This window comes from Salminus brasiliensis, chromosome 4, assembly GCF_030463535.1.
Source record: "Salminus brasiliensis chromosome 4, fSalBra1.hap2, whole genome shotgun sequence".
Classification (NCBI taxonomy): domain Eukaryota; kingdom Metazoa; phylum Chordata; class Actinopteri; order Characiformes; family Bryconidae; genus Salminus; species Salminus brasiliensis.
In genome coordinates, this window is record NC_132881.1 from 14,231,618 (window position 1) to 14,249,002 (window position 17,385).

The window sequence follows — 17,385 nt, forward strand, 5'->3', positions numbered from 1 at the left end:
CTATACATGTTTTGACTTTCTTTTTTTTTTCTTACAGTTTTTTCGGACCATATGAACCAAGGGTCTGTGCATCTGCAACTGTGTGTGACTCGCTACTATCTTTCTGCAAGTGTGTAACAGCTAGGTGATCATTCAGTTTCTATACATGTATTGACTTTCTTTTTTTGTCTTAAAGGTCTTTCTGTCCGCATGAACCAAGGGTCTTTTCATTGCCACTGTGTGTGTGGCTCACTATCAATCTGTCTGCAAGTGTGTAAAAGGTAGGTGATCATTCAGTTTGTATACATACATTGCCTTTTCGTTGTCTTACAGTCTTTCAGGACCAATGGCTCCCCCCTTCCTGATGGTGCATACAGCCAACAAGGGTCTTTCCATTGCCACTGTGTGTGTGGCTCGCTATCAATCTGTCTGCAAGTGTGTAACAGGTAAGTGATCATTCAGTTTCTATACATGTATTGACTTTCTTTTTTTGTCTTGCAGGCTTTTCGGACCGCATGAACCAAGGGTCTGTGCATCTGCAACTGTGTGTGACTCGCTACTATCTGTCTGCAAGTGTGTAACAGGTAGGTGATCATTCAGTTTCTATACATGTATTGACGTTCTTTTTTTGTCTTACAGGTTTTTCGGACTGCATGAACCAAGGGTCTGTGCATCTGCAACTGTGTGTGACTCGTTACTATCTGTCTGCAAGTCTGTAACAGGTAGGTGATCATTCAGTTTCTATACATGTATTGACTTTCTTTTTTTGTCTTACAGGTTTTTCGGACTGCATGAACCAAGGGTCTGTGCATCTGCAACTGTGTGTGACTCGTTACTATCTGTCTGCAAGTGTGTAACAGGTAGGTGATCATTCAGTTTCTATACATGTATTGACTTTCTTTTTTTGTCTTACAGGTTTTTCGGACCGCATGAACCAAGGGTCTTTTCATTGCCACTGTGTGTGTGGCTCGCTATCAATCTGTCTGCAAGTGTGTAACAGGTAGGTTATCATTCAGTTTATATACATGTATTGACTTTCTTTTTTGTCTCAAAGGTCTTTCGAACCACATGAACCAAGGGTCTGTGCATCTGCAACTGTGTGTGACTCGCTACTATCTGTCTGCAAGTGTGTAATAGGTTGGTGATCATTCAGTTTCTATACATGTATTGACTTTCTTTTTTGTCTTAAAGGTCTTTCGGTCCGCATGAACCAAGGGTCTTTCCATTGCCACTGTGTGTGTGGCTCGCTATCAATCTGTCTGCAAGTGTGTAACAGGTAGGTGATCATTCAGTTTCTATACATTCATTGACTTTCTTTTTTTGTCTTACAGGTTTTTCGGACCACATGAACCAAGGGTCTGTGCATCTGCAACTGTGTGTGACTCGCTACTATCTGTCTGCAAGTGTGTAACAGGTAAGTGATCATTCAGTTTCTATACATGTATTGACTTTCTTTTTTTGTCTTACAAGTTTTTCGGACCACATAAACCCAAGGGTCTTTCCATTGCCACTGTGTGTGTGGGTCGCTGTCAATCTGTCTGCAAGTGTGTAACAGGTAGGTTATCATTCAGTTTATATACATGAATTGACTTTCTTTTTTGTCTCAAAGGTCTTTCGAACCACATGAACCAAGGGTCTGTGCATCTGCAACTGTGTGTGACTCGCTACTATCTGTCTGCAAGTGTGTAATAGGTTGGTGATCATTCAGTTTCTATACATGTATTGACTTTCTTTTTTGTCTTAAAGGTCTTTCGGTCCGCATGAACCAAGGGTCTTTCCATTGCCACTGTGTGTGTGGCTCGCTATCAATCTGTCTGCAAGTGTGTAACAGGTAGGTGATCATTCAGTTTCTATACATGTATTGACTTTCTTTTTTTGTCTTACAGGTTTTTCGGACCACATGAACCAAGGGTCTGTGCATCTGCAACTGTGTGACTCGCTACTATCTGTCTGCAAGTGTGTAATAGGTTGGTGATCATTCAGTTTCTATACATGTATTGACTTTCTTTTTTTGTCTTACACGTTTTTTGGACCTCATGAACCAAGGGTCTGTGCATCTGCAACTGTGTGTGACTCGCTACTATCTGTCTGCAAGTGTGTAACAGGTAGGTGATCATTCAGTTTCTATACATGTTTTGACTTTCTTTTTTTTTTCTTACAGTTTTTTCGGACCATATGAACCAAGGGTCTGTGCATCTGCAACTGTGTGTGACTCGCTACTATCTTTCTGCAAGTGTGTAACAGCTAGGTGATCATTCAGTTTCTATACATGTATTGACTTTCTTTTTTTGTCTTAAAGGTCTTTCTGTCCGCATGAACCAAGGGTCTTTTCATTGCCACTGTGTGTGTGGCTCACTATCAATCTGTCTGCAAGTGTGTAAAAGGTAGGTGATCATTCAGTTTGTATACATACATTGCCTTTTCGTTGTCTTACAGTCTTTCAGGACCAATGGCTCCCCCCTTCCTGATGGTGCATACAGCCAACAAGGGTCTTTCCATTGCCACTGTGTGTGTGGCTCGCTATCAATCTGTCTGCAAGTGTGTAACAGGTAAGTGATCATTCAGTTTCTATACATGTATTGACTTTCTTTTTTTGTCTTGCAGGCTTTTCGGACCGCATGAACCAAGGGTCTGTGCATCTGCAACTGTGTGTGACTCGCTACTATCTGTCTGCAAGTGTGTAACAGGTAGGTGATCATTCAGTTTCTATACATGTATTGACGTTCTTTTTTTGTCTTACAGGTTTTTCGGACTGCATGAACCAAGGGTCTGTGCATCTGCAACTGTGTGTGACTCGTTACTATCTGTCTGCAAGTCTGTAACAGGTAGGTGATCATTCAGTTTCTATACATGTATTGACTTTCTTTTTTTGTCTTACAGGTTTTTCGGACTGCATGAACCAAGGGTCTGTGCATCTGCAACTGTGTGTGACTCGTTACTATCTGTCTGCAAGTGTGTAACAGGTAGGTGATCATTCAGTTTCTATACATGTATTGACTTTCTTTTTTTGTCTTACAGGTTTTTCGGACCGCATGAACCAAGGGTCTTTTCATTGCCACTGTGTGTGTGGCTCGCTATCAATCTGTCTGCAAGTGTGTAACAGGTAAGTGATCATTCAGTTTCTATACATGTATTGACTTTCTTTTTTTGTCTTACAGGTTTTTCGGACCGCATGAACCAAGGGTCTTTCCATTGCCACTGTGTGTGTGGCTCGCTATCAATCTGTCTGCAAGTGTGTAACAGGTAGGTGATCATTCAGTTTCTATACATGTATTGACTTTCTTTTTTGTCTTAAAGGTCTTTCGGACCACATGAACCAAGGGTCTGTGCATCCGCAACTGTGTGTGACTCGCTACTATCTGTCTGCCAGTGTGTAACAGGTAGGTGATCATTCAGTTTCTATACATGTATTGACTTTCTTTTTTTGTCTTGAAGGTCTTTCAGACCACATGAACCAAGGGTCTGTGCATCTGCAACTGTGTGTGACTCGCTACTATCTGTCTGCAAGTGTGTAACAGGTAGGTGATCATTCAGTTTCTGTACATGTTTTGACTTTCTTTTTTTGTCTTGCAGGCTTTTCGGACCGCATGAATCAAGGGTCTGTGCATCTGCAACTGTGTGTAACTCACTGCTATCTGTTTGCAAGTGTGTAACAGGTAGGTGATCATTAAGTTTCTATACATGTATTGACTTTCTTTTTTTGTCTTGCAGGCTTTTCGGACCGCATGAGTCAAGGGTCTGTGCATCTGCAACTGTGTGACTCGCCACTTTCTGTCTGCAAGTGTGTAACACGTAGGTGATCATTCAGTTTCTATACATGTACTGACTTTCTTTTTTTGTCTTAAAATTCTTTCGGTCCGCAAGAACCAAGGGTCTTTCCATTTCCATTGTGTGGCTCGCTATCAATCTGTCTGCAAGTGTGTAACTGGTCGGTGATCATTCAGTTTATATACGTGTATTGACTTTCTTTTTTGTCTCAAAGGTCTTTCGGACCACATGAACCAAGGGTCTGTACATGTGCCACTTTGTGTGACTCGCTACTATCTGTCTGCAAGTGTGTAACAGGTAGGTGATCATTCAGTTTCTATACATGCATTGACTTTCTTTTTTTGTCTTACAGGTTTTTCGGACCACATGAACCAAGGGTCTGTGCATCTGCAACTGTGTGTGACTCGCTACTATCTGTCTGCAAGTGTGTAACAGGTAGGTGATCATTCAGTTTCTATACATGTATTGACTTTCTTTTTTTGTCTTACAGGTTTTTCGGACCGCATAAACCAAGGGTCTTTCCATTGCCACTGTGTGTGTGGGTCGCTATCAATCTGTCTGCAAGTGTGTAACATGTAGGTGATCATTCAGTTTATATACATGTATTGACTTTCTTTTTTTGTCTCAAAGGTCTTTCGGACCACATGAACCAAGGGTCTGTGCATCTGCAACTGTGTGTGACTCGCTACTATCTGTCTGCAAGTGTGTAACAGGTAAGTGATCATTCAGTTTCTATACATGTATTGACTTTCTTTTTTTGTCTTACAAGTTTTTCAGACCACATAAACCCAAGGGTCTTTCCATTGCCATTGTGTGTGTGGGTCGCTGCCAATCTGTCTGCAAGTGTGTAACAGGTAGGTTATCATTCAGTTTATATACATGTATTGACTTTCTTTTTTGTCTCAAAGGTCTTTCGCACCACATGAACCAAGGGTCTGTGCATCTGCAACTGTGTGTGACTCGCTACTATCTGTCTGCAAGTGTGTAATAGGTTGGTGATCATTCAGTTTCTATACATGTATTGACTTTCTTTTTTGTCTTAAAGGTCTTTCGGTCCGCATGAACCAAGGGTCTTTCCATTGCCACTGTGTGTGTGGCTCGCTATCAATCTGTCTGCAAGTGTGTAAAAGGTAGGTGATCATTCAGTTTCTAAAAAAGCATTGACTTTCTTTTTTTGTCTTACAGGTTTTTCGGACCACATGAACCAAGGGTCTGTGCATCTGCAACTGTGTGACTCGCTACTATCTGTCTGCAAGTGTGTAATAGGTTGGTGATCATTCAGTTTCTATACATGTATTGACTTTCTTTTTTTGTCTTAAAGGTCTTTCTGTCCGCATGAACCAAGGGTCTTTCCATTGCCACTGTGTGTGTGGCTCACTATCAATCTGTCTGCAAGTGTGTAACAGGTAGGTGATCATTCAGTTTGTATACATACATTGCCTTTTCGTTGTCTTACAGGCTTTCAGGACCAATGGCTCCCCCCTTCCTGATGGTGCATACAGCCAACAAGGGTCTTTCCATTGCCACTGTGTGTGTGGCTCGCTATCAATCTGTCTGCAAGTGTGTAACAGGTAAGTGATCATTCAGTTTCTATACATGTATTGACTTTCTTTTTTTGTCTTGCAGGCTTTTCAGACCGCATGAACCAAGGGTCTGTGCATCTGCAACTGTGTGTGACTCGCTACTATCTGTCTGCAAGTGTGTAACAGGTAGGTGATCATTCAGTTTCTATACATGTATTGACTTTCTTTTTTTGTCTTACAGGTTTTTCGGACTGCATGAACCAAGGGTCTGTGCATCTGCAACTGTGTGTGACTCGTTACTATCTGTCTGCAAGTCTGTAACAGGTAGGTGATCATTCAGTTTCTATACATGTATTGACTTTCTTTTTTTGTCTTACAGGTTTTTCGGACTGCATGAACCAAGGGTCTGTGCATCTGCAACTGTGTGTGACTCGTTACTATCTGTCTGCAAGTGTGTAACAGGTAGGTGATCATTCAGTTTCTATACATGTATTGACTTTCTTTTTTTGTCTTACAGGTTTTTCGGACCGCATGAACCAAGGGTCTTTTCATTGCCACTGTGTGTGTGGCTCGCTATCAATCTGTCTGCAAGTGTGTAACAGGTAGGTGATCATTCAGTTTCTATACATGTATTGACTTTCTTTTTTGTCTTAAAGGTCTTTCGGACCGCATGAACCAAGGGTCTGTGCATCCGCAACTGTGTGTGACTCGCTACTATCTGTCTGCCAGTGTGTAACAGGTAGGTGATCATTCAGTTTCTATACATGTATTGACTTTCTTTTTTTGTTTTGAAGGTCTTTCAGACCACATGAACCAAGGGTCTGTGCATCTGCAACTGTGTGTGACTCGCTACTATCTGTCTGCAAGTGTGTAACAGGTAGGTGATCATTCAGTTTCTATACATGTTTTGACTTTCTTTTTTTTTCTTACAGGTTTTTCGGACCACATGAACCAAGGGTCTGTGCATCTGCAACTGTGTGATTCGCTACTATCTGTCTGCAAGTGTGTAACAGGTAGGTGATCATTCAGTTTCTATACATGTATTGACTTTCTTTTTTGTCTTAAAGGTCTATCGGACCACATGAACCAAGGGTCTGTGCATCTACAACTGTGTTTAACTCACTGCTATCTGTTTGCAAGTGTGTAACAGGTAGGTGATCATTCAGTTTCTATACATGTATTGACTTTCTTTTTTTGTCTTACAGGTTTTTCGGACCGCATGAACCAAGGGTCTTTCCATTGCCACTGTGTGTGTGGCTCGCTATCAATCTGTCTGCAAGTGTGTAACAGGTAGGTGATCATTCAGTTTCTATACATGTATTGACTTTCTTTTTTGTCTTAAAGGTCTTTCGGACCAATGAACCAAGGGTCTGTGCATCCGCAACTGTGTGTGACTCGCTACTATCTGTCTGCCAGTGTGTAACAGGTAGGTGATCATTCAGTTTCTATACATGTATTGACTTTCTTTTTTTGTCTTGAAGGTCTTTCAGACCACATGAACCAAGGGTCTGTGCATCTGCAACTGTGTGTGACTCGCTACTATCTGTCTGCAAGTGTGTAACAGGTAGGTGATCATTCAGTTTCTATACATGTTTTGACTTTCTTTTTTTGTCTTGCAGGCTTTTCGGACCGCATGAATCAAGGGTCTGTGCATCTGCAACTGTGTGTAACTCACTGCTATCTGTTTGCAAGTGTGTAACAGGTAGGTGATCATTAAGTTTCTATACATGTATTGACTTTCTTTTTTTGTCTTGCAGGCTTTTCGGACCGCATGAATCAAGGGTCTGTGCATCTGCAACTGTGTGACTCGCTACTTTCTGTCTGCAAGTGTGTAACACGTAGGTGATCATTCAGTTTCTATACATGTACTGACTTTCTTTTTTTGTCTTAAAATTCTTTCGGTCCGCAAGAACCAAGGGTCTTTCCATTTCCATTGTGTGGCTCGCTATCAATCTGTCTGCAAGTGTGTAACTGGTCGGTGATCATTCAGTTTATATACATGTATTGACTTTCTTTTTTGTCTCAAAGGTCTTTCGGACCACATGAACCAAGGGTCTGTACGTGTGCCACTTTGTGTGACTCGCTACTATCTGTCTGCAAGTGTGTAACAGGTAGGTGATCATTCAGTTTCTATACATGCATTGACTTTCTTTTTTTGTCTTACAGGTTTTTCGGACCACATGAACCAAGGGTCTGTGCATCTGCAACTGTGTGTGACTCGCTACTATCTGTCTGCAAGTGTGTAACAGGTAGGTGATCATTCAGTTTCTATACATGTATTGACTTTCTTTTTTTGTCTTACAGGTTTTTCGGACCGCATAAACCAAGGGTCTTTCCATTGCCACTGTGTGTGTGGGTCGCTATCAATCTGTCTGCAAGTGTGTAACATGTAGGTGATCATTCAGTTTATATACATGTATTGACTTTCTTTTTTTGTCTCAAAGGTCTTTCGGACCACATGAACCAAGGGTCTGTGCATCTGCAACTGTGTGTGACTCGCTACTATCTGTCTGCAAGTGTGTAATAGGTTGGTGATCATTCAGTTTCTATACATGTATTGACTTTCTTTTTTGTCTTAAAGGTCTTTCGGACCACATGAACCAAGGGTCTGTACATCTGCCACTTTGTGTGACTCGCTACTATCTGTCTGCAAGTGTGTAACAGGTAGGTGATCATTCAGTTTCTATACATGCATTGACTTTCTTTTTTTGTCTTACAGGTTTTTCGGACCACATGAAACAAGGGTCTGTACATCTGCCACTGTGTGTGATTCGCTGCTATCTGTCTGCAAGTGTGTAACAGGTAGGTGATCATTCAGTTTCTATACATGTATTGACTTTCTTTTTTTGTCTTACAGGTTTTTCGGACCACATGAACCAAGGGTCTTTCCATTTCCACTGTGTGTGTGGCTCGCTATCAATCTGTCTGCAAGTGTGTAACATGTAGGTGATCATTCAGTTTATATACATGTATTGACTTTCTTTTTTTGTCTCAAAGGTCTTTCGGACCACATGATCCAAGGGTCTGTGCATCTGCCACTGTGTGTGACTCGCTACTAACTGAACCAAGGGTCTGTGCATCTGCAACTGTGTGTGACTCGCTACTAACTGAACCAATGGTCTGTGCATCTGCAACTGTGTGTGACTCGCTACTATCTGTCTGCAAGTGTGTAACAGGTAAGTGATCATTCAGTTTCTATACATGTATTGACTTTCTTTTTTGTCTTACAGGTTTTTCGGACCGCATGAACCAAGGGTCTGTGCATCTGCAACTGTGTGTGACTCGCTACTATCTGTCTGCAAGTGTGTAACAGGTAGGTGATCATTCAGTTTCTATACATGTATTGACTTTCTTTTGTTGTCTTACAGGTTTTTCGGACCACATGAACCAAGGGTCTGTGCATCTGCAACTGTGTGTGACTCTCTACTATCTGTCTGCAAGTGTCTAACAGGTAAGTGATCATTCAGTTTCTATACATGTATTGCCTTTCTTTTTTTGTCTTGAAGGTCTTTCGGACTGCATGAACCAAGGGTCTGTGCATCTGCAACGGTGTGTGACTCACTACTATCTGTCTGCAAGTGTGTAACAGGTAGGTGATCATTCAGTTTCTATACATGTTTTGACTTTCTTTTTTTGTCTTACAGGTTTTTCGGACCGCATGAACCAAGGGTCTTTTCATTGCCACTGTGTGTGTGGCTCGCTATCAATCTGTCTGCAAGTGTGTAACAGGTAGGTGATCATTCAGTTTCTATACATGTATTGACTTTCTTTTTTGTCTTAAAGGTCTTTCGGACCACATGAACCAAGGGTCTGTGCATCCGCAACTGTGTGTGACTCGCTACTATCTGTCTGCCAGTGTGTAACAGGTAGGTGATCATTCAGTTTCTATACATGTATTGACTTTCTTTTTTTGTTTTGAAGGTCTTTCAGACCACATGAACCAAGGGTCTGTGCATCTGCAACTGTGTGTGACTCGCTACTATCTGTCTGCAAGTGTGTAACAGGTAGGTGATCATTCAGTTTCTATACATGTTTTGACTTTCTTTTTTTTTCTTACAGGTTTTTCGGACCACATGAACCAAGGGTCTGTGCATCTGCAACTGTGTGATTCGCTACTATCTGTCTGCAAGTGTGTAACAGGTAGGTGATCATTCAGTTTCTATACATGTATTGACTTTCTTTTTTGTCTTAAAGGTCTATCGGACCACATGAACCAAGGGTCTGTGCATCTACAACTGTGTGTAACTCACTGCTATCTGTTTGCAAGTGTGTAACAGGTAGGTGATCATTCAGTTTCTATACATGTATTGACTTTCTTTTTTTGTCTTACAGGTTTTTCGGACCGCATGAACCAAGGGTCTTTCCATTGCCACTGTGTGTGTGGCTCGCTATCAATCTGTCTGCAAGTGTGTAACAGGTAGGTGATCATTCAGTTTCTATACATGTATTGACTTTCTTTTTTTGTCTTGAAGGTCTTTCAGACCACATGAACCAAGGGTCTGTGCATCTGCAACTGTGTGTGACTCGCTACTATCTGTCTGCCAGTGTGTAACAGGTAGGTGATCATTCAGTTTCTATACATGTATTGACTTTCTTTTTTTGTCTTGAAGGTCTTTCAGACCACATGAACCAAGGGTCTGTGCATCTGCAACTGTGTGTGACTCGCTACTATCTGTCTGCAAGTGTGTAACAGGTAGGTGATCATTCAGTTTCTATACATGTTTTGACTTTCTTTTTTTGTCTTGCAGGCTTTTCGGACCGCATGAATCAAGGGTCTGTGCATCTGCAACTGTGTGTAACTCACTGCTATCTGTTTGCAAGTGTGTAACAGGTAGGTGATCATTAAGTTTCTATACATGTATTGACTTTCTTTTTTTGTCTTGCAGGCTTTTCGGACCGCATGAATCAAGGGTCTGTGCATCTGCAACTGTGTGACTCGCTACTTTCTGTCTGCAAGTGTGTAACACGTAGGTGATCATTCAGTTTCTATACATGTACTGACTTTCTTTTTTTGTCTTAAAATTCTTTCGGTCCGCAAGAACCAAGGGTCTTTCCATTTCCATTGTGTGGCTCGCTATCAATCTGTCTGCAAGTGTGTAACTGGTCGGTGATCATTCAGTTTATATACATGTATTGACTTTCTTTTTTGTCTCAAAGGTCTTTCGGACCACATGAACCAAGGGTCTGTACGTGTGCCACTTTGTGTGACTCGCTACTATCTGTCTGCAAGTGTGTAACAGGTAGGTGATCATTCAGTTTCTATACATGCATTGACTTTCTTTTTTTGTCTTACAGGTTTTTCGGACCACATGAACCAAGGGTCTGTGCATCTGCAACTGTGTGTGACTCGCTACTATCTGTCTGCAAGTGTGTAACAGGTAGGTGATCATTCAGTTTCTATACATGTATTGACTTTCTTTTTTTGTCTTACAGGTTTTTCGGACCGCATAAACCAAGGGTCTTTCCATTGCCACTGTGTGTGTGGGTCGCTATCAATCTGTCTGCAAGTGTGTAACATGTAGGTGATCATTCAGTTTATATACATGCATTGACTTTCTTTTTTTGTCTTACAGGTTTTTCGGACCACATGAACCAAGGGTCTGTGCATCTGCAACTGTGTGTGACTCGCTACTATCTGTCTGCAAGTGTGTAACAGGTAGGTGATCATTCAGTTTCTATACATGTATTGACTTTCTTTTGTTGTCTTACAGGTTTTTCGGACCACATGAACCAAGGGTCTGTGCATCTGCAACTGTGTGTGACTCTCTACTATCTGTCTGCAAGTGTCTAACAGGTAAGTGATCATTCAGTTTCTATACATGTATTGCCTTTCTTTTTTTGTCTTGAAGGTCTTTCGGACCACATGAACCAAGGGTCTGTGCATCTGCAACGGTGTGTGACTCACTACTATCTGTCTGCAAGTGTGTAACAGGTAGGTGATCATTCAGTTTCTATACATGTTTTGACTTTCTTTTTTTGTCTTACAGGTTTTTCGGACCACATGAAACAAGGGTCTGTACATCTGCCACTTTGTGTGACTCGCTACTATCTGTCTGCAAGTGTGTAACTGGTTGGTGATCATTCAGTTTATATACATGTATTGACTTTTTTTTTTGTCTCAAAGGTCTTTCGGACCACATGAACCAAGGGTCTGTACATCTGCCACTTTGTGTGACTCGCTACTATCTGTCTGCAAGTGTGTAACAGGTAGGTGATCATTCAGTTTCTATACATGCATTGACTTTCTTTTTTTGTCTTACAGGTTTTTCGGACCACATGAAACAAGGGTCTGTACATCTGCCACTGTGTGTGATTCGCTACTATCTGTCTGCAAGTGTGTAACAGGTAGGTGATCATTCAGTTTCTATACATGTATTGACTTTCTTTTTTTGTCTTACAGGTTTTTCGGACCACATGAACCAAGGGTCTTTCCATTTCCACTGTGTGTGTGGCTCGCTATCAATCTGTCTGCAGGTGTGTAACAGGTAGGTGATCATTCAGTTTCTATACATGTTTTGACTTTCTTTTTTTGTCTTACAGGTTTTTCGGACCACATGAAACAAGGGTCTGTACATCTGCCACTTTGTGTGACTCGCTACTATCTGTCTGCAAGTGTGTAACTGGTTGGTGATCATTCAGTTTATATACATGTATTGACTTTCTTTTTTGTCTCAAAGGTCTTTCGGACCACATGAACCAAGGGTCTGTACATCTGACACTTTGTGTGACTCGCTACTATCTGTCTGCAAGTGTGTAACAGGTAGGTGATCATTCAGTTTCTATACATGCATTGACTTTCTTTTTTTGTCTTACAGGTTTTTCGGACTACATGAACCAAGGGTCTGTACATCTGCAACTGTGTGTGACTCGCTACTATCTGTCTGCAAGTGTGTAACAGGTAAGTGATCATTCAGTTTCTATACATGTATTGACTTTCTTCTTTTGTCTTACATGTTTTTCGGACCGCATAAACCAAGGGTCTTTCCATTGCCACTGTGTGTGTGGGTCGCTATCAATCTGTCTGCAAGTGTGTAACAGGTAGGTGATCATTCAGTTTATATACATGTATTGACTTTCTTTTTTTGTCTTGCAGGCTTTTCGGACCGCATGAATCAAGGGTCTGTGCATCTGCAACTGTGTGTAACTCACTGCTATCTGTTTGCAAGTGTGTAACAGGTAGGTGATCATTAAGTTTCTATACATGTATTGACTTTCTTTTTTTGTCTTGCAGGCTTTTCGGACCGCATGAATCAAGGGTCTGTGCATCTGCAACTGTGTGACTCGCCACTTTCTGTCTGCAAGTGTGTAACACGTAGGTGATCATTCAGTTTCTATACATGTACTGACTTTCTTTTTTTGTCTTAAAATTCTTTCGGTCCGCAAGAACCAAGGGTCTTTCCATTTCCATTGTGTGGCTCGCTATCAATCTGTCTGCAAGTGTTTAACTGGTCGGTGATCATTCAGTTTATATACGTGTATTGACTTTCTTTTTTGTCTCAAAGGTCTTTCGGACCACATGAACCAAGGGTCTGTACATGTGCCACTTTGTGTGACTCGCTACTATCTGTCTGCAAGTGTGTAACAGGTAGGTGATCATTCAGTTTCTATACATGCATTGACTTTCTTTTTTTGTCTTACAGGTTTTTCGGACCACATGAACCAAGGGTCTGTGCATCTGCAACTGTGTGTGACTCGCTACTATCTGTCTGCAAGTGTGTAACAGGTAGGTGATCATTCAGTTTCTATACATGTATTGACTTTCTTTTTTTGTCTTACAGGTTTTTCGGACCGCATAAACCAAGGGTCTTTCCATTGCCACTGTGTGTGTGGGTCGCTATCAATCTGTCTGCAAGTGTGTAACATGTAGGTGATCATTCAGTTTATATACATGTATTGACTTTCTTTTTTTGTCTCAAAGGTCTTTCGGACCACATGAACCAAGGGTCTGTGCATCTGCAACTGTGTGTGACTCGCTACTATCTGTCTGCAAGTGTGTAACAGGTAAGTGATCATTCAGTTTCTATACATGTATTGACTTTCTTTTTTTGTCTTACAAGTTTTTCAGACCACATAAACCCAAGGGTCTTTCCATTGCCACTGTGTGTGTGGGTCGCTGTCAATCTGTCTGCAAGTGTGTAACAGGTAGGTTATCATTCAGTTTATATACATGTATTGACTTTCTTTTTTGTCTCAAAGGTCTTTCGAACCACATAAACCAAGGGTCTGTGCATCTGCAACTGTGTGTGACTCGCTACTATCTGTCTGCAAGTGTGTAATAGGTTGGTGATCATTCAGTTTCTATACATGTATTGACTTTCTTTTTTGTCTTAAAGGTCTTTCGGTCCGCATGAACCAAGGGTCTTTCCATTGCCACTGTGTGTGTGGCTCGCTATCAATCTGTCTGCAAGTGTGTAAAAGGTAGGTGATCATTCAGTTTCTAAAAAAGCATTGACTTTCTTTTTTTGTCTTACAGGTTTTTCGGACCACATGAACCAAGGGTCTGTGCATCTGCAACTGTGTGACTCGCTACTATCTGTCTGCAAGTGTGTAATAGGTTGGTGATCATTCAGTTTCTATACATGTATTGACTTTCTTTTTTTGTCTTAATGGTCTTTCTGTCCGCATGAACCAAGGGTCTTTCCATTGCCACTGTGTGTGTGGCTCACTATCAATCTGTCTGCAAGTGTGTAACAGGTAGGTGATCATTCAGTTTGTATACATACATTGCCTTTTCGTTGTCTTACAGGCTTTCAGGACCAATGGCTCCCCCCTTCCTGATGGTGCATACAGCCAACAAGGGTCTTTCCATTGCCACTGTGTGTGTGGCTCGCTATCAATCTGTCTGCAAGTGTGTAACAGGTAAGTGATCATTCAGTTTCTATACATGTATTGACTTTCTTTTTTTGTCTTGCAGGCTTTTCGGACCGCATGAACCGAGGGTCTGTGCATCTGCAACTGTGTGTGACTCGCTACTATCTGTCTGCAAGTGTGTAACAGGTAGGTGATCATTCAGTTTCTATACATGTATTGACTTTCTTTTTTTGTCTTACAGGTTTTTCGGACTGCATGAACCAAGGGTCTGTGCATCTGCAACTGTGTGTGACTCGTTACTATCTGTCTGCAAGTCTGTAACAGGTAGGTGATCATTCAGTTTCTATACATGTATTGACTTTCTTTTTTTGTCTTACAGGTTTTTCGGACTGCATGAACCAAGGGTCTGTGCATCTGCAACTGTGTGTGACTCGTTACTATCTGTCTGCAAGTGTGTAACAGGTAGGTGATCATTCAGTTTCTATACATGTATTGACTTTCTTTTTTTGTCTTACAGGTTTTTCGGACCGCATGAACCAAGGGTCTTTTCATTGCCACTGTGTGTGTGGCTCGCTATCAATCTGTCTGCAAGTGTGTAACAGGTAGGTGATCATTCAGTTTCTATACATGTATTGACTTTCTTTTTTGTCTTAAAGGTCTTTCGGACCACATGAACCAAGGGTCTGTGCATCCGCAACTGTGTGTGACTCGCTACTATCTGTCTGCCAGTGTGTAACAGGTAGGTGATCATTCAGTTTCTATACATGTATTGACTTTCTTTTTTTGTTTTGAAGGTCTTTCAGACCACATGAACCAAGGGTCTGTGCATCTGCAACTGTGTGTGACTCGCTACTATCTGTCTGCAAGTGTGTAACAGGTAGGTGATCATTCAGTTTCTATACATGTTTTGACTTTCTTTTTTTTTCTTACAGGTTTTTCGGACCACATGAACCAAGGGTCTGTGCATCTGCAACTGTGTGATTCGCTACTATCTGTCTGCAAGTGTGTAACAGGTAGGTGATCATTCAGTTTCTATACATGTATTGACTTTCTTTTTTGTCTTAAAGGTCTATCGGACCACATGAACCAAGGGTCTGTGCATCTACAACTGTGTGTAACTCACTGCTATCTGTTTGCAAGTGTGTAACAGGTAGGTGATCATTCAGTTTCTATACATGTATTGACTTTCTTTTTTTGTCTTACAGGTTTTTCGGACCGCATGAACCAAGGGTCTTTCCATTGCCACTGTGTGTGTGGCTCGCTATCAATCTGTCTGCAAGTGTGTAACAGGTAGGTGATCATTCAGTTTCTATACATGTATTGACTTTCTTTTTTTGTCTTAAAGGTCTTTCGGACCAATGAACCAAGGGTCTGTGCATCCGCAACTGTGTGTGACTCGCTACTATCTGTCTGCCAGTGTGTAACAGGTAGGTGATCATTCAGTTTCTATACATGTATTGACTTTCTTTTTTTGTCTTGAAGGTCTTTCAGACCACATGAACCAAGGGTCTGTGCATCTGCAACTGTGTGTGACTCGCTACTATCTGTCTGCAAGTGTGTAACAGGTAGGTGATCATTCAGTTTCTATACATGTTTTGACTTTCTTTTTTTGTCTTGCAGGCTTTTCGGACCGCATGAATCAAGGGTCTGTGCATCTGCAACTGTGTGTAACTCACTGCTATCTGTTTGCAAGTGTGTAACAGGTAGGTGATCATTAAGTTTCTATACATGTATTGACTTTCTTTTTTTGTCTTGCAGGCTTTTCGGACCGCATGAATCAAGGGTCTGTGCATCTGCAACTGTGTGACTCGCTACTTTCTGTCTGCAAGTGTGTAACACGTAGGTGATCATTCAGTTTCTATACATGTACTGACTTTCTTTTTTTGTCTTAAAATTCTTTCGGTCCGCAAGAACCAAGGGTCTTTCCATTTCCATTGTGTGGCTCGCTATCAATCTGTCTGCAAGTGTGTAACTGGTCGGTGATCATTCAGTTTATATACATGTATTGACTTTCTTTTTTGTCTCAAAGGTCTTTCGGACCACATGAACCAAGGGTCTGTACGTGTGCCACTTTGTGTGACTCGCTACTATCTGTCTGCAAGTGTGTAACAGGTAGGTGATCATTCAGTTTCTATACATGCATTGACTTTCTTTTTTTGTCTTACAGGTTTTTCGGACCACATGAACCAAGGGTCTGTGCATCTGCAACTGTGTGTGACTTGCTACTATCTGTCTGCAAGTGTGTAACAGGTAGGTGATCATTCAGTTTCTATACATGTATTGACTTTCTTTTTTTGTCTTACAGGTTTTTCGGACCGCATAAACCAAGGGTCTTTCCATTGCCACTGTGTGTGTGGGTCGCTATCAATCTGTCTGCAAGTGTGTAACATGTAGGTGATCATTCAGTTTATATACATGTATTGACTTTCTTTTTTTGTCTCAAAGGTCTTTCGGACCACATGAACCAAGGGTCTGTGCATCTGCAACTGTGTGTGACTCGCTACTATCTGTCTGCAAGTGTGTAATAGGTTGGTGATCATTCAGTTTCTATACATGTATTGACTTTCTTTTTTGTCTTAAAGGTCTTTCGGACCACATGAACCAAGGGTCCGTACATCTGCCACTTTGTGTGACTCGCTACTATCTGTCTGCAAGTGTGTAACAGGTAGGTGATCATTCAGTTTCTATACATGCATTGACTTTCTTTTTTTGTCTTACAGGTTTTTCGGACCACATGAAACAAGGGTCTGTACATCTGCCACTGTGTGTGATTCGCTACTATCTGTCTGCAAGTGTGTAACAGGTAGGTGATCATTCAGTTTCTATACATGTATTGACTTTCTTTTTTTGTCTTACAGGTTTTTCGGACCACATGAACCAAGGGTCTTTCCATTTCCACTGTGTGTGTGGCTCGCTATCAATCTGTCTGCAAGTGTGTAACATGTAGGTGATCATTCAGTTTATATACATGTATTGACTTTCTTTTTTTGTCTCAAAGGTCTTTCGGACCACATGATCCAAGGGTCTGTGCATCTGCCACTGTGTGTGACTCGCTACTAACTGAACCAAGGGTCTGTGCATCTGCAACTGTGTGTGACTCGCTACTAACTGAACCAATGGTCTGTGCATCTACAACTGTGTGTGACTCGCTACTATCTGTCTGCAAGTGTGTAACAGGTAAGTGATCATTCAGTTTCTATACATGTATTGACTTTCTTTTTTTGTCTTGCAGGTTTTTCGGACCGCATGAACCAAGGGTCTGTGCATCTGCAACTGTGTGTGACTCGCTACTATCTGTCTGCAA